At 32.1% G+C, this 19,389-nt stretch overlaps 1 protein-coding gene and 1 long non-coding RNA gene across 7 annotated transcripts in view; one reads left to right on the top strand and one right to left on the bottom strand.

Annotated features, from left to right (window-relative positions):
- The window catches only part of LOC145323806 (uncharacterized), a 247,976-nt gene that overhangs the window by 191,359 nt on the left and 37,228 nt on the right, over positions 1 to 19,389 (top strand). The gene's annotated exons all lie outside the window — the stretch shown is intronic.
- LOC145323812 (uncharacterized) lies at positions 16,728 to 19,377 on the bottom strand. Of its 2 annotated transcripts, XR_013881108.1 has the most exons (3): positions 19,267 to 19,377; positions 17,121 to 17,333; positions 16,728 to 16,845 (listed from the first exon to the last, which is right to left on the bottom strand). It is a non-coding gene; the product is annotated as an uncharacterized LOC145323812 (long non-coding RNA). The 2 variants fall into 2 exon arrangements; XR_013881107.1 differs by having other exon boundaries at positions 16,728 to 17,333.

Genomic DNA, 19,389 nt, shown 5'->3' with positions numbered 1-19,389 from the left:
TACTCAAATGTATTTACCACAAAATAAATCTGTTGTAACGCATAAACATATAAAAACATCAATATTATGACATTATAATAATCATAAGGTTTGTTTCTGTATTGTAACCAAAATAAAAGCAATTTTTATCTTTAAAATGTCTGTCCGTTTGTACCTTAAGATCTCTAAAACAGTCAGGTCTTGACTTAAAAAAAATACTGCTATGTCCGGGAAAATCATTGACTATTTGAAAAATATGCAAGTCTCAGGGATCCTAAGGGATAAGACTATGGACAATAAATAATGACTAAGAAATTTACCAAGGACGACAAAAAATTTTATTTGAGGGGGGTTAAAATGAGGGGTTTCAAAGGTTTGAATAAGAAAATACCAATAAAATAATCACTAATAGCAAAAGAACTTTGAACATGTTAGATATTATAAATTCTGACTAGATTTTTAGTAGCGCAGCTACTCTATACCTAGGGTCCGTTTGTATTTCACTACGTATAACTACTTTAACTTAAAGTTTTCGTATCTTATTCAGTCTTTATATTTACTGTTATTCAAGTCTACTAGGAATAAATTGATTTATGTTTCCGATCATTTAAATCATGTGCAAAATATAAAACTTATTTCTCGTATTCATTCGAATTCGGTGGATAGGAACCGGTTCTCATCCATACGAAAAAACTATGTCTAGCATCGTATTATATACAGTTTTCTACGAATATAGAAATGTACAATCATAAGATTAAAACTAGTTTTTTTAGCCGGTGCCGTTTATAATACGATACGAGAAATAACTTATTAACTATTATCATATTATTATTGTTTTATAGACAGTTTTTCGCAGATTAAAGGTTGAAGGTCCAGGCCAACGAGAGGAACGAAACTAATGATTCTTGTGTGTTTTTTTTAAAAGCGAAACTTTTCTATAATTAGGGTCGGTCCGTCCGTCCGTACGTCCGTCCGTCCGTAACGGAGAGCTTTTTTCGTTAATTTAGGCATGTTAGAATTGTCCTATCGATTTCAAATTTTGCATGGTGATTCCTTTAGTAGTTAGGTACAATTTAGAAAGCGTAGCAACTCTATAATCATTACCGAAATGTCCGTACGGCCATTTTAAACATGTTGATTTTTTTACTTTTTTAACATCAAATTTTTATTTGATCTTATCATCAGATTGATCTGATTTTTGGTATATTGATTCCTGGGACAACAACGAACAATATTATAAGCGAAGCAATTCTATAATCAAGTACTAAAAAATGTAAGTATGTCCATAAACATTATCCTGTATAAAGGAGTTTTTCAACAAATTTACTTAAAATTTTGCATCGACTCTTACACATTCATATTCTGATTATTCAGTTCTGACACTATGTAAGTGTTAATGTCCGTTTGTCCTACCGTTTTAGTGCTTCGCTTTTATGGATGTTGTCATCCTTGTTTTCTTTATAATCATGCTATCTATTTGTGTAAAATTAAATCTTTAAATTTAATAATAGATGTAAAGTTTAAATATTTAGCTTATTATTCTAAAATAAGAATTATCTAATATTGAAATAGTACAATATTTTTTTTTTAAATTAAGGTCGATAATGTAGTAGCGAAGCTCCAAAAATTATGCTTTGTAAAACGGACAAAGTGAGTCATAGATTAGATGATCAGTGGTCATAAAGAAATAAGAGAGAGATTATCGATCAATAGAAATTCACAAAACCTCTTCAAAAATTTTCTTCCCAAATTTTATTCTGATTTTGTTCATTAACATTAGGTATGTAAATAAATTTATTGTCTTATCCCTTAAGATCACTGAAGTAATCTAAATATGGTTTCCAACGAATTTATCTAAACACGAAATGTCGTGTCAAATTATTAAAATCGATAATTTCAAGAATTTAAAATTTAGCAAAATCTTTTTAAAAATATTTGAAAAAATACTTTAAGCTAATCTACAATACTAGCGGATAAGCCTCTAGATGCCTCGAGGGGCATGCCCCCCCCCCTCCCCCCCAAAAAATAGATATAATCATTCACACGACCTATAATAAGCTACACTGTAAAGGAGAACCATATCGGTTCAGCTGTTAGTATGGCCCTTCGGTACAAACAGACAGACAGAAATTAAGCTACTTAGTATTATAGATTATTTAACGATTTGAATTATAATTTGATTTCCTTATTTTGACTTGAAGTGAAAAAGAGGTAACAAAAACCTATTTTTCTGCAGTTTTGGAGAAAAACTTTATTTGGAATATATAATATATTAAGTAAGCTTAATAACACTGCAAAATTAATTACAGCACGACATGAACCGATATAGATTTTAGTGCAATTTTCTTTGGATTTTTTTGCTCATGGATCTAAAGGGATAAGACACTGGCCGATTAATTAATTTACAACCCCAATGATGATTCACAAAATTGCACCATCTGTAGATTAAAATTAGGCGTTGAAACGTTTAAACGCTCAACTTATTGAATCAACCAATCAAAATTCAATAGTCCCAAAAAATGTGAAGCCAACGAATATAAAAACGTTATTATTCAACTTTAGGGACTTGTGTAATAAACGCCCATTGCCCCCCCTCTCTCTATCTGAGTAAAGCTCCAAATCCAAATTTCTATTGGATTAAAACCAGTTTTGAGCCATTCTGGAAACACATTGTATAGAATCGTACCATAGACAATTTTTCCAAAAAAAATACTAAAATTAATTTCTGTTTTGTTGGCCCAGCCTGTCGGCCCCTGAGGGACCAAAATGACAAAAAAATAATCCTATAATTTTTTATTTCACTATTTCAGATACCTAACTGTCTTAAATAACGATTTTATGAATATATTTACCATTTCATGATACTATGATTTTATTTTTCTACAATATTTATGGTTGAAAATTACTGTACAGAACGTACGTTCCCTGTTATATAAACGAAACAATTTCGTCCTAATGAGAAAATAGTTATTTCTCGCATCGTATTATAAATAGCTTTCCGCGGATATAAAATGTACAATTATAATATTAAAACCAGTTTTACGTTCGTAGAAAACTGGATATAATACGATGCTAGACATAGTTTTTTTTCCGTATGGATGAGAACCGGTTCTAATCCAGAAGATATTATTTGGTTTCGAATAAAAACGAAATTTTTTTTATTTAAATAAAATTCAAAACGATATTTTAGTCTACTTTTAATTGATTTGAGTATGTAAATTTAAAATATTAGTCAATTATTAACATACTAAAGCTTTAAGGTAGCTGCACTTAAAAAATGTATTGGAAACCGATAAAAGTAGAATAATAGATGCAATGATTTTCTTTCATTTTTAAAAAGATTGTTATATTATTAAGGTTTATTATACAGTTTTACTAACCTTTAAAGTACCTTTTCGAGCACTAAACCCCCCCTTTTCCCTCATTTTGAAATTATTTGAAAATGAGTAAGTTGGGGGAGGGTGGTTTGTTTGTTACTTACTTTAGGTCAGGTTAGATTTGGTTATATTGGGTTAAAGCACCCCTTAGGAATATGGAAAAAAAACCTCCCCCTTCTTCAATTTTTTTTAATAATGGAAGATTCATTGCTCGACAGGCACTTAGAGGAAATCACCAAATTGAAAACAGCAAACAGAGTTGATGTTTATGGGGAGAAAAACCATTTATACAGTGTGTTTTTTTATGAGTACTTTTTTGAAAGCAATTTTACCCCACCTATAGTTATCAGAATTTAATGATTAATGGCTTATTTTCTTCGTTTTTTAATGCAATTAATAGAACATTAAAAAAAATATTTCAGTTTTTAATTAAAAAGTACAGTAAAATCTAAAATTCAAAACTTAGGTGACAACATCAAAATGGTTCTAGCGCATTTTTCTTATGCTCAAATCTTCTACCCTTTGCAAGAAAAAAATTGGATTTTCAGTAGTCGACTTTGGGGGGCCAGTACTCCCTCCCTGATTGAGATATGACCTGCAAACTTTGATATATTCTAGTACATGTCCCCAATAGTATCTGTATCAATTTTTAGCTTTAGATCTCAACTTTGAAGCGTTTTGCAGCCATTCTTGCAAAAGGTAGAAGATTTGAACATAAAAAAAATGCGCTAAAACCATTTTTAGATGTTGACACCTAAGTTTTGAATTTTACATTTAATTTACTGTACTTTTTGAACAAAAACTGTAATATTTTTTAAATGTTCTATTAATTGCATTAAAAAACGAAGAAAATAAGCCATTAATCATTAAATTCTGATAACTATAAGTGGGGTAAAATTGCTTTCAAAAAAGTTCTCATAAAAAAAAACACACTGTATATTTCAAGTCAGTCACATTTCTCACAGAAAATTTCTATCACTAAAGATAGACATAGAAATCCGCACCATAAAATTTAGAACTCTATTACATATAGCAGCCGATACTGACTGGCTTAATGACTTCAAGATAGACAGACAATGATTAGTTAATGTCAAAAGAAATTTAATTTTACAAACTGTACATATCATGTAAACAATTATGGAAATTTAAAATAACATGAAATAACGTAAAAGCCTTTCCTATATCTTAGCACATAACTCTCTCTCTCTCTCACTCTCTCTCCACTCTAAATATACACGGCCTGAGTTCCAAATAAAAACTACTCCAATATAGTATATAGTAAAGCAGTATATATATAAAACCATGTATGTGTGTTTGTCTGTCTGTGTGTGTGTGTGATTTTGTGTGTTTGAGTGGGTATATGTTTGAATACTTCAAGAGTTATCTAGATTCAACTGTTTCTAAAGTTCATTAAAAATCATTATTTCAATACAAAGTAATAGAATGTCTATCTGTTTATCAGGGAATAGATCTAATGATCCCTTGGTGGTTTTAGGCTGCTTTAAGGGTGGGGGAAATCAAAGAAAAATTTCCTCTCCCCAAATTAATTTTCTTTTTAAATTTTACTTCAAATCAAGTAAAAGTTTGTAGGGAAGAAACACCCTTTACCTGTAGAATCAAAGCTGTAGAAGGCTAGGGACGAAGACAAAAGTAAAAGCAAATAGTAGGACAAAGCAAACATTTGTACAAAACAAAATCAGTTTACATGAAAAAATGTCTTTTAAAGAAAAAATATTAATGTTCTTTCCTTGACATGCAAACCTCCTAGAAGGTCTTGAAATTTTGTAAGAACAGACACACATATATACTATTACTTTGCCAGATATAAATCCAATTATTGCATAAAATATTTAAAAATCTGTTTTCAAATATTTTTTTAACCCACATCTCCATGATTTCATCTCAAAACCTAGTTTATATACCTAGTTTTAAACCCGACAAAATATCTAACCTTTCGACGATCTTAAGTTAGACTAAATTGTTAAAGTTTGAATATAATAGAACAAATATATCGCATCTAAGTAGAAGCAAAATCCAAGATGTTAAACAACTATGTTACATTGTAAGTACATTAAAGTTGACATACAAAAATTTGCAGACTCAAACTCTTTTGTTAAGCAATTGAAGTACTTTCATGTGGTGTCCATTAAAATACTTAACAAATCTAAAAAATAAGTTATAATTATTCAAGCAGTATATCAAACTTTTATCCCAAGAATTAGAGGAGTGTTGATTTTTGGGGGGGGGGACCTTCATATTGGTCTATTATCTAAACTTACCTTTACTCTCTGGGAGAAATAGCTTAAACCTACTTATTAAATTAACAGAATATGTATATGAAACTCCCATTAGATATCTGGCCAAAAAAACTACCAATCTGCCCCCCAAAAAATAGAAACAAAAAAAATTTATAGGACAATCTACAGTAAGTGTAATTAATAAATATAACTAGATAAGAAAAATCCAATTCATAGTATATTTATAGTTATTAAATATTGAGGGACATTTTCAAATTAAATAAATTAACGATGCAAGCAAACGAGAGGTATCTATAAAACTTTATGTACCAATATAATGCAGGGTCATTGTCCCTTCCTCTATGAAAAAACTTTCAGTGAGGAAGGGGACATTGAACTGTGTAGGTATTACACTAGTCCCTTAAGTTTTATAATAACAAGTTTAACTCAACAAGTTTGGGGACTTTCAACAATTTTTGATTTGTTGGTTCATTAAGTTGAGACCAAACGTTTCAGCCACTAATAGTAATCTAAAGAAGGGGCATTTCTATGTGTCATCATTGGGGATGTACATCAATTCATTAGCCATTGTCTTATCCATGATAAACTTCACAATCAAATTTGATGACACCTTGATGTTAACAAAGCGTTTGATAGTTAGGATATTTTTCCCATCAACAAAAGCTGACCCATAAATTTTTAAAATGGCAGTTTTTCTTTAGTAACAAAGAGGTTACAACCTTACTTAAGAGCTACATTTTTTTTCCTCTAATTTTTTTTACTTTATCCATTTTGTTATTTTGCTGTTATGCATAATCAAATTAAGAATAATAATTCTTGTATAAATGTCAGGGCTCGGCAGCCGCGACTAGACCTTAAATGTAAACCAGTTTAGAACCTTTGAATTTGAATTCCCATATTTCGGTTAAGGTTTAGACTTCCTGTTGATTATTAAAATTGTAAAAGGTTGAAGTCACTGAGACTAACAGACGGCTGAAGCGCTGCTGCCGAGCCCCGATAAATGTTGTCAAAAGTGGGGAAAGTACTTTGGCCAAGCAAAGCTTTTCTACGGTTAGGTGTGTAGGTATATTATCTATAATAATGAAATCAAATTTTCTTTCAAGAGTCATTTTGTTCCAGCAGAAGGCGGTTAGCGAGATCTTACGTTACGTTGTCAGGTGCGTGACATAAAGCAAACTTAAGACTTCCAGACAAAGGTCATGCAATAAAAGAAGTTGTTTACAAGGTATAACACAAAATAAGCATAGATTATAATTTATTAATCGCGGCACTAGAACGTAAAGTAGGACACTAACCTATTATGTAAAAAATATATTTCAAGTGCATAACACTATGTACTAGCTTCATGTATGTACATCTATTTTTAGCAAAATTAAACCTTTTGTGATACATGTTAAAAGTTGACAAGTAAAAACTTCAAGAATAAGGGAATATGAATTCAGAAAATGCTAAGGAGTAAAATAGAATAATCAACATTCGGTGTTTTCACTCAAAGTGTCTGTTGAGCAATGATACCCCCCCCCCTACCACTAATTTTCAAAATAAGGTAGGGTGTTCTTGTATACGCCTTTCTACTGCAAGGGCCCTAACACTACAGGGTACCTAGTATCAAATATATCTTTACTTGATCAAAAGTATACAAAAATTCCATTTCCCATATATTTTAAATTTATTTCTAATAATTGTATAAAAACTTTCGGATAAAATGAGTTATAAAGTAGATGTAGATATTTCATAATCAAGAGAATCTTTAAAGGTATTTTAAATCCAAGCAGTTGAGAGTAAAATCCATTTCCTATTAAAAATTCGAATTCCAATATATATTACGTAATGGACAGACGGACATACTGAGGGACGAACAAGGTTAATTACAGAGTCGATTATCTACTGAACATTAGACACTCTGTTATAGATTTCTATTTCTAAAAACTCTACTTTTTAACTCCACTGTCCATATTCTTTAGGCCAAAAATGCATTGAACTTTTAATTCAACTTAGTTAAGTTGAAGACATAAAAAAAAGTTGTAAGAGACTTGGGGTAATACATACGAATTAAAGATTACTTTATCAAATACAGGGAGAGGACATGGGCCTATACATTAAACTGTCCCCAATAGAATATTAGCCCGTTCTGCCATTTGTTATAAACTTTGAAATGTAATATTAAAATTGATTGTGTTGTACAAATTAACAGTGTGAAATATTTTCCAGTATGGTTTAGAAACCGATCAAAAAAACGCTTGAGTAGAACAGGTTCTAAGCCAAAATAAAAAAATCTACCTCGGGGCTAATAAAACTGGTTTGAATCTTATAATTTTTTTATTGTAATATCTGAGGAGAGCTGTCTATATTACGATGCAAAAAAATAAAATAACTATTCTTATTTCTAATCCACAAATGAAATATGTTTAATTGTCTTTCATAATATGAACACTTCAGAAGGGGTTTCGCCATTTTTACGAAGAGCAAAAGTACAATAACTGTGTTTTTGACACACATGACATAATGTAACTTTGTCATTTTAATTATAAGTTGTACATTTTGTCATATATTTTACAACTAAACCACTGTCATAAACACAGTTTCATTGTTGCTTTCAAAATTCACACTCATTAAAGCCACAAGTCAAATTTACAGGTTTTTTGAAAAAAAAAAATAAAGTATGAAAACAATGTATGCTTACCAAGAATTAGGATTTGCACCGTGTTCCAGCAAAATCTTCACTATCTCAATGTTCCGTTTTTCTACAGCGGACAAAAGCGAGTCTATTCCGTCATGGGCCTTGATTCTGGAAAGAAAAAAATGTATGAAAATTGGCAGTTTCCCTAATATTGTAAACAACTTTGGTTATAGTCCCTTTCGTGACATCGCCTCTAAAGGGGTGTTTCGTCGTATTTAGACAATAGCTTTTGATAGGTTATTTTAGGTTAGGTTATATGATTGCCCCGCAGGGGCTAAAAATAGGAGAAAGACTACCGTGAAAATACGACGAAGCACCCCTTAGGGATGATGTCACGAAATGGACTATACCCATAACTTTTTTAAAGCGTATTTTTTTTTCATAATTTAGTTTCGGTTAGGTTAAGAAAGCCCAACTGGGCACTGCGAATTTTAAAAGAAAAAAAGTTGACCCTTAAAATTCCACCTTGAAGTGATACTTTTCTAATAGTTTATAGTCCACTAAGTCGTAAGCAGTAAAAATTAAAATCCATTAAGTCCCTTCTAACGAGATATTGGCAACTTTTTGCACACATTTTTGCAAACGGCAATTATTTCCTTTATTTGGAGTTTTGGTTAATAACATTTTCATAAAAGTTTTCAGTAATAATCATTTAAGATCCATTGTTGAGAAGAAATGACTGAAAAAGTGTGTTTCCATGCAAAATAAGCTTAAAATCTAATGATTTTAAAAATTAGCGATTAAATAGTAAAAAAAATATTTTTAACTTTTTGATAGCCTGAATATGTTTAATTTAGTTTTTTTATATAATCTATTCTTTAAAAAGACAGGCATATTCTTTCAGATTTGAAAAAAATTTAAAAAATTAAAAATCGGAATTATTCAAAATTAATCTATAGCCTTTAAAAAATACTTTTTATATTTTTAACCTATATAATCAATAAAATCAATGGAAAATAAAATATTTTTATAAAACAAACTTTTGGAAAAGGTTTAAGATAACTTCATAAAAGTAGCATTTAAGTAGGATATTTTTCTTGTCTTTAAAAAAAATGCAAATTAAACATAGTTAACAACTATTTAATTAGCAAGAATGGTAATAAAATATTTCAATAACTGCTTAAACCTTTTTGTGGCCATGTTATTTACTTAAACAGAAATTCTATTTTGTCAGAATTATAAAAATAACGAAGTATTTTCAAAAAAGCTTGCAAAATAAACGTAATTTTATCAAACTTCCTCAAGGTTTATAGAGGGTATTGTTGTAAAATGTTAATTATCAAAATAAAATCTTCAATTTACAATGTTTAAAACACCTAAAAGTAAATTCTAAGCAAAATTACATTTATTTCCTAGATTTAGAGTAGCTGCGCTACTTAAAAAAACATCTAGTATTAAAACCAATCAGCTGATCAAGTTGCTATAGACATCATTTGTTGGGTTGTTATTAACTGAAACCTTTATTTTCTTTTTAATTCTAAAACAATGCTTGCCATCTATAATACAAAGTAGAACGATGTCTGTCTGTCCGTCTGTCTGTCTGTCCCTTAAGATCTCGACCACTGAACTGATCGGATTCTACTCTTCAGGGTATCTACCTATTAGTCCTGTGGTGGTTTTAAGCTATTTTCTTAGGGGGTGGGACACCCCCAACCCCCCCAAAAACCAAAAAATCCCCCCCATTTTTTTCTTTCTTTTTTTTTAAGGAGATTTCCATGGTCCTTTACGATTTTCGCCATAATTTTTTTTTTATCACCTCTTGGGGCAAAGCCCCTAGAGGCTAGGGGCGAAGCCGCTAGTGCTAAAAATGCTACGCCCCCAGCAATCATTATGGGCACTAGAATTTAATCCCCTCTATTTTTTAATTTAAGTTTTACAAAAAAAAACAAGGACCACATCTGTTCAGCGGATAACGAGTTCCTTTCCTAGAGACAGATATACATACATCCCGTTATTTCCATATAAGGACTAGCTGCTACGTACCCTTAAATCCTCTAGGGACACTTGGGGATAGGAAGGGGAGGGAGGGGGTGGGGGGTGGAGAGATAAAGATGCGGCAAGGGGCCCGACTTTTAAGGGTTAAGTAAGTTATACAATATGACATTTAGTCAAATTTCAAACAAATATTTTTTCATTAATTCATTTATAAAAATCAATATTATAAATATGAACTCACAAAGAGACGTTGTATGTTATCATAATACATTTAGTCTGCTATGTTAAACAAAACAAATTTTTTTCTTCTTTCATTGCAGGGATGATTCTGGTACAAAAAAAAAAAAAAAAAAATAAATTATTTTTAATTTAATTTGATATTACCGTACAATATTTTTTTATATACATAATTTAAGAAATATATTAATAACATCTTCACCTGTCATAAAGACGACATATAAAATCAACATCCTGATAAGGATATTAAAGTTTATGTTAAAAATTTTCAAATTCATTTTATGCTTAAGAAGGAACGAGAAGGAATTGAATCTCAACATTAACTTGTTATTTTGCTTGTATATTTATCATATTTGTTTACAGTTTATTGGTAAAGTTTGGTAATACTTTATTTCGAGTCTATCATGCAGTGTGGGATAGTACAACGCAAATGCATGGCACTGACTGTAGAATAGAGCATCAAAGCAAAGGTGAAATGTTTTTTTTTCTTCAAGACTTTAAAAGAAGGGGGATGGTTGAAGAAGAGGTTCATTTAAAGGAATGAGGGAAAGACTAAAAAGTTTAGAGTAACCAGAGAAAAAAATTTCAGTTTTAAGGGATATGTGATTGTTCAGGGGGGGGGGGAGTGTGCATTGGACTGTTTATTACACTAGTATCAAAGTTTTTATTATAAGGTTCTTATTCGTTGTCTCACCATCTTTGAGAACTTTTATAAAATTTTGATATGTTAGGAAAATACATTATCCTGCTAGAGTAATTAATAGGTATGTTTAAAAAGTCTGATATTTTGTTACAAAAGAAAATAGAATGTGAATATGTAAGGGAGAAATTAAAGAAAGAGAAAGAAATCTTTCAAAACTATCCTTAATGCACATAACAGACAGACATATCTAGAGAGTAGCTTCGCTAATCAAAGGGAAATGAAGCTTTCGCAAAATTCCGCAAAGTTGTGAGTAAGATTCCAGTCAAATACGCTTTTTAGGTCAAACTGTTTTTAAATATGCATTCAATTATACTACGCGTTTGGTCAACATTAAGAACAGTTAGAATTAATAAGCGCATTTGACTGGAAGCTTGCTCACAATTTTACGGAATATTGCGAAAGCTACTATTCCTTTTAAATTACTTACTTTGTGCTTGCTCCTTTGCTTAAGAGATACAAAGTAATTTCTTTGTGATCAAATTGAGCTGCAAATCTATTTAATTTTAAAAATTTTCTTTTTTTATTTTTAATATGTACCTGTTGAACCCATTGGGTTCTACTCTTTGGGAATATACCTACTAGTTCTGTGGTGGTTTTTAGCTTTTTCTTGAGAGGGTTGGACACCTCCCCCCCCCCCCCCCGTCTGCCAAAAAAATATACTCACCGCCAAGCATTTTGCTTTCATTTTGTAAACAAAAACAAATAAGCCAGATGTTTTAACCCCCACTACACCCTACACCAATTAAGATTTAGGCTTCGAGCCAACAAATAAGGGTGCGTGCTTAAAAACGTTGGGAACTAGTGTAATTTACTTTAAATATTGATACAAAAAAAAAAAAAAATTCCTTAAAGCAGTAACGTTGTTTTCATCGACTTCATTAATCTTGACCTGGCCACCCTCAATCAAATCTTTTATCTGAAACAACATAATCTTAATTAGTTTTAATAAAAACTGATAAATAAAAAATGATTACCTACTGTTCTTTTATGAACTGACATATAAATCTAGATTAAAAAGAACTGTAAAGAATAGTAATGATGCATTATTTATAGTCACTCGATACTCAATAGTTTTAAATATTCAAATAAATCACAATATATGACACTTTTAAAACAGCTGATTAAATAAAGAATCATATATTTAATTTTTCAAGTGCATCCTTACATAAAAGTAACAGGATCAGAGTCTGTCTACTCCGATGATCTTGCTAACGCTGAACCGATATGGTTCTACTTTACATTTATAGGCCGTGGGAAGGTTTATAAGCAATTTGGGGGAGAGTACTATTACCTTCCTAACCAAAAGCCGTGGATCACTCAAAGATCCATTGATCTCATGGATCAAAGAAAAGAGGTAAGACAAAAGACACTCTCTAGAAACTCTCCAGAAGATAAAGACCTGTATAAGAGGCTCAGCAGGGAAATCCAAAAAAGTGTCGCAAGCAGAAAATGCTGCTTTTTAAAATAGAATGAAAGATGTCTATGAGATTACTAAGAGCATTGCAGGTAAAGTACACAAATCAGGATCACTATTACCTTCCCAAGAGAAATCAACCCTAGAAAGAAAATACCCCCCCCCCCCCCTTCCAAATAAAGAGCTCCTAGGGGCGTAGCCGCTAGTAAGTAAAAAGTAGACGTATAATGTTCAATTTCCGTAACTTACTCAGACAGAGTGACGTTTGGACATGCCTTAATTCATAGATAGAGCAGCTGCGCTCCTAAACTAAAAGAAAATAATGACCATTCTAGAAACCTAAATAATACACTGACACTCTGCCACTGTAGTGTACACATATTAAGTCAAATATTATGTTACTGTTTTTTATTCTGCACATTAAGATGTATTGCATACATTCCCCTACATTTATGATGGTCCCTATAACCTAAAACAATTTTTGGGGACGGGCCTCAAGGTCTAATTTTGTTGTGCATAAACCATTACCAAATAATCAAATGGCCACCAGAATACAGGCAACCAACACTTTTTCATAACACAGACTTTGTCTGACAGTCCTATATGTACATGGTAAGGTAATGTGTAGCGCCTGTTTTGAGCAAAGGCATTATCTATAAATATGCTATTAATAATAATGTCGTGCATCTGACATAGCAGCAGTGTGGACGCTTCAATTTGTAACGTCTTAAATTAAAACACGGTTTGTGCCGAGATTCGAACCCTCCCAGGCAACACACAGACATCTTAAAACAAAACAAGTAAAAAAAAATATTTAGCTATTTCTTCAATTAGATGCTTGCTAAGTGATATAGGTATGGCGCTTTACATTATAAATTAAACATCTAGTGATGGGAATCCGGATCCGGAATCCGAATCCGGAATCCGCCCAATTTTCGGCTAATTTTGGAATCCGAATCCGGATCCGGAATCCGTTTTTTATAGCAGATTCCGGATTCTAAATTGGTAGGCTAAAATTACCGTCTTTTTTCTTACAACTCCCTCTGTTTGAAGGCAAAGATCAAAAAAAAATTTTCTACATAACAAATTTTAATAATTACTAATGTGATGTAAATGTTTTAGTTATGCTGGAAGTCAACACTTTAAATAAATCAAGGCTTCAACCAAGTAACATAGTGATAAATTAACGAAAAAAGCTATCCCTCTGTGACGGACGGCCTTTTAAAATACTGCTAGAATCCGGAATCCGAATCCGGAATCCGCCAAAAATAAGAATCCGGAATCCGCAAGAATCCGTCACTTTTTTTGACGGATTCCTTCAGAATCCGGAATCCGAATCCGGCCCAAAAATTCGACGGATTCCCATCCCTATAAACATCATAAGCATAAAAAATTGCGGGTCAATTTATTTTTGCGGATATTGTTTATTAAGTTGTTATCTTTGTTATTGCTAATTCATGATTGATAATAAACATAAAACTAGGACAGATATGTCTCTATATTTTATAATATTATGCATATCCATTATTTCTTATTTTGCTGCATAATACCAATAAATAATATATTTGTTTATATATTTTTATTTACTCAGGGATTCGAAGGGAAAAGATAATAAACGTTAAATTGGTGTACATACACCCACAATGATTATAAACCCATGATTTATATCAAAGTTATTGGTCGAAAAGTTTAGACACTGTTAGTTTGAACCAACCAATCAAGTAACCAAAGTATTCAAGCTAACGAACGAGGGAACGTGTTGACTGCTTTCAACTTTAAGAATCACTTACAGCAGCATAATTAATTCTTCATTTGTCCTTGGAAGGTTTATAGCTATTTTGGGGGAGGGTACCACCACACTCCCAACATAAAATAACAAAAATAACAACAACAAAAAAATAACTAACCCCATCTAGCAGCGAAAAAATATTTTTTGGTAAACAGCTGATCTTAACATAGATTAAAAAGAAAACCTTTTACATGCCCCTAGAGGCCTATAGGGGGCGTACACACTAGTATTATATAATTGGCTATTGTCCTCTCCCTCTTTTTGGTGAGACAGAGATATTTAAATGGATGAATATCTGTATAGATAGATAGATAAAGGGGGAGGTAAGTTGTGCTAAAATTCCGTAAAGATGTGGGTTTTAATGCTTAAAAACAGTAGTAGAACGATAATATTCACCAAATATGTGTATTTCTGATTGAAAAGAACTATAGATAAAAGTTAAATTAGATTTTATCGTTCTACTACTGTTTTAAGTCTTAAAACTCACACCTTAACGGAATTTTAGCACAACCTACCTCCCCCTTTATAAATAGATGGATGAACTGAACAGAACAGATAGATAGATACCTTTTCTAGGGAACCCTCTTCCCCCCTCCAGCAGAGAGCAAATAGAATTCCGCGCGGAGTGTCCTCTCTACTCATTCCTTAATAGATAGATACATACTTAGGGTTGGGCCGGATAGGTATTTGGCAGGGTACCGGATATCCGGCTGATTTATAATGCCGTATATTGAGAAGTAGCAAAAAAATCTTCATCAAAATTGGCTATCGTTTAGCTGCCGACTGCAAGTTGACAAGTACAGCTGCCGCCGCAAAAAATCATGTTTTAAGATTTCTAATATAAGAATTTCATATATTAGATAAACATTTTCTGAGAAAAAAATTTCATCTAGCTTCAAAAATAAGAAAATTACAGCCATTTGAAATATAAAAAAGAAGGGATTTATGTAGTATAATATAAAAGATTATATTTCTGGATATCCAGCCGCATAGTTTCAATATCCGGTATCCGGCCGAATGATGAAAATAGCCGGATATCAGACCGAATATCCGGCCCAACCCTAATACATACATATAAAGGTAAACAAGGAGGACAACATACATAAAAACGAAGCTCTAAAAGCAGAAGAGAGGACAAACAAATAATAACATTGTGAGTGTCAGAATTAGTGATGACAATCCGTCAAATTTTTAGGCCGGATTCGGATTCCGGATTCTTAAAAGAATCCGTCAAAAAAGTGCGGATTCCTTACGGATTCCGGATTCGGATTCCGAATTCTAGCAGTATTTTAAAAGGATTTTTTTTAAATTTAAAAAATTAAGTGCTACATATGTCCTAAAAATTAAATTTCTTGGTGTTCTCACTTTCGATAATCGAACCAGATTTTAAAAGATTTTATATGTAGGTAATGATGATAATCTTTGCCTTCAAAAAGAGGCAGTTGAAAGAAAAAACTCAAGACGCTAATTTCAGCCTACCAATGGAGAATCCGGAATCCGCTAATAAAAAAATATTCCGGATTCGGATTCCAAAATTGGCCCAAAAATTTGGTGGATTCCGGATCCGGATTGCCAACCCTAGTCACAACTTAATAAGAAGAATATTTATTTGTAAATCTAAACAAAATTACTATAGGTAAATAAAGTTGCGAAATTGCGTCAATACAAGATACTTGTATAAGGACATTTTTAGGATTCAATTATAAAGATGCTTCGCTTAAAATATTGTACCTTGTTGTCCTAGGAATTATTATTCTAAAATTCAGATTACTAGGATAATTATGTCATACAAAAAGTCAATGTCAAAAAAAAATTTAAAAGGTTTTAAATTGACGAACGGACTTTTCACGAAAACTGATTTTCTACCTTATGGTTTAAGCTTAAAATATGAAAACTGGCAAAATTTCATGAAGATAAACAAACATACATTTTACTACCTACTTTGGCATAAACAATAGACTGGAAATTTTTTTATATTGCTTTTAGCCGAAAAAAAACACTTTTAAGAGATCATTGTTTTTGAGGTTATAATGGCCATAACACAACTCTTACTTATAAAAAAAAACATATGATTGCACAATATTTGTCCAGAAATTTGTGAATGGTAATGATCTGTGCCTGTTAATAGGCTTAACTTCCATGGATTTTGTTGACCGGAGTCTGGGCGTTTATAAGATTTTACTGGACACACACATATAAATATACAAACATCATATCACTTATTGTTTAAAAAAAACCCAACCCCCTCCTCAAACACAAAAGAAGGTATCTAGGCTAACCTTTAATTTTATTATTCTTCTGAGACAACAGAGCCCCCCCTTTAATCCCTGCGGGACTACCTGGACATATTTAAGCCTGAAAATAATACAAAGCAAAAATCCATTAATAAGCAACGAGGACAAGTTTTCTATAAACAAATAGCAGGTAATGACATAGAAATAAATTGTAAATAAATAATAGTTTACCTAGGTAGCTATAATAAAAAAGAAAATATTTGGCAATTGTCTTGAGCACAAAAAACCTCCCCCCTTATTATGAAATGAATTAAAATAAACAGGGGGGGGGGGGGGGGGGAATTATTTGTGTATTGCTTTAGGTAAGGTCAGGATAGGTTACATTATTGGGTACTGGGTACCGTAGGTTTTGGGCTCCCGATAGGAGGTAAGCATAGAAAAATAATCTCTCATCTCTTCATTTTGAATTTATTTTAAAATAATGGGGGGGGGGGGGGGAGGTGAGGTTAAATGCTTGAAGATATTTTCAATGTTCTACTATTTTATATTTTTAGAAAATTTGTTTCCTGTTTCTTTCACTAATTTCGTCACTTCATCTTTTTCCGCCTGCCAGATTTTCTCTTGTGTTTGATGTACAGCTGGTTAATGCTCTGTGCTAGCGCTTTTATTTCTGGGTACTCTGTAGCAGCTTCGCAACTTTGGTCTTCGGTTGTTCCAGTATCACTGTGTAGTGGGGGACAATTCATTATAGTCACTTACAAAGAAAAAGAAAAAAAAAATTTCTGGTAAGGGGTGCGATCTTCTTGTAATGGTTAAAGCACACTCCTTCAAAATGGTTTTAGACCGTTCCTGGACCTTTAAGAAGCTTTGCTGTAAACCATGTCGGACCCGTAAGCGAGATATTAAGCTACAGACAGACAACCTGTTACTTTTAACTAAGGATATACGATTTCTTTAAATTCTAATCACTAAGGGGGGTGTTGTTAATGCAACCATCTCGTAATCAATGCGCAAATGGCAATTCGAAATACATAGGAAACAACTTTTTAAAACATATTTTTGCTTTAAATCATGTGAAATGATACCAAAAAACATTTATTAGATTTTTAATTTTTAGTACCAGCAACTACCGGCTAGAACCGTTTGAAAACGTTTTGGAGCGGCAAAGAGTATTATGTGGAGATTAGTTTCATAATGGAATTGCCCTAAAATAGCCAAAAAATGGCTAAACGGCTGGGCCGCCAGCTGTTAGCCGTTATTTTACCAACTTTTTGTTCGATTTAGGGAAAATAACCTACCAAGGATTACTCATGCAAAATTTCAGATCAAAATTCGAATTCTAAGTGCAATTTACACATTGATTACGAGATGGTTGCATTAACCCCCCCCCCCCCCTACCCTGTAAATAATCTGTTTACACACCAATTTGTAAAATCCGCCAATACTCATAAAGAATTTGACTTTATCATAGTAGTAATCACTAGGCTTACAATTAAGTAGCACTGCTACTCTGTTACTAACTTCTACGATTTCATTTCACTCATGGTAATGTTATGTTTAGTTAGGCAAAGTATAACAACTTATGTCTGACAGAAAAGTGACGAGTGTACAAAAAAAAGTTCAGATGTATGTTTATGTAATAATGAGAAAAAATGTCAATCAGCGAATTTAGCTTTACTCGTTTGATGGTAGTCGGAAAGGTGTGAGGTTCGAGTCACGGTCATGTGTAGGTATGTATCTATGTATAAGACTTTAAAACAGTTCATAATCATGCTATGACACAATAAACAGGACTTTCAGACAAAGGTTGTAGGTATAATCAAAGGCTCAAGTTAGCAGAAAAGCTACACAAATAAATTTTGTAAAGGTTTAGAAAGGCTTTCTTATCAGGAAGGAAGGGACATTGGGCTGTAAATCGATCAATTGGTACCCAATGTTCTCTTATAGCTTAAAAACTTTGGGTACTTTATTCTTGATGGTTGGTTAAAACTTGCGTTGTCCAATCTTTTCAACCAATAATTTAAATCTACTTTGTCTTTTGTAATTTTGTATTTCATCATTGGATATTTATATCAATTAACGTCCATTGTCTTATCCCTTATATATCTTTGAGGATTCCCTTAACTATGCATCTAGTGTATAACTCACATTTTATGTTCGTCTTTTCCGTAACTTTTAATGAGATTCGCTACTTATGGACGTTGGTACTTTAATTTCTAACCTTTGCTAATATAAAATATCTGAAAGATTAGCAGAAACACTCAAGATAATCAAGAAGCGTGTACAAAATAGAAACTGTAATCCTTCAACCATAAACCAGGGATAGAGGGGCCTGTAAAGAGATTAAAACCTAAAAAGTTTCCCTTAAAGTTTCTAGTCGAGCACAGACACCCCCCCTTATGAAATAAAGTTGATAATCTGTACGAACTCATAGCCTGGTTTATAGCTTTTCAAATTAGGCAAATTTTTTTTTGAAATTGTAATTAGGTACCTAGGTACCTAAATCACAAATCCCCCTTTATTACACTAAATTTCATTTTAGTAAACATGTACCTAAGTAATCATCAGAGGCAAAGCTTTTAGTATGTATGGTGTGTGCGTATGTCATGCCAGCAAAGAAGACGGCTAACATATTTCTATATAGAAGCATTGTTCCCTGTTGGTATGAGATAGCTGTTCTTGCATTTTATCACAGATATCGTCAATTTCTAGGTCCATTAGCCGTTTGTCACGTCTGGCCAAAAAAACCTCTACTTCAAATTTTCGCCTCTAGAAGCATATAT

The sequence above is a fragment of the Acartia tonsa genome, chromosome 7, assembly GCF_053477335.1.
Source record: "Acartia tonsa isolate MP-2025a chromosome 7, ASM5347733v1, whole genome shotgun sequence".
Classification (NCBI taxonomy): Eukaryota; Metazoa; Arthropoda; class Copepoda; order Calanoida; family Acartiidae; genus Acartia; species Acartia tonsa.
Note: the sequence above shows the minus strand (reverse complement) of the source record. Positions and strands in the feature narration are given on the sequence as shown.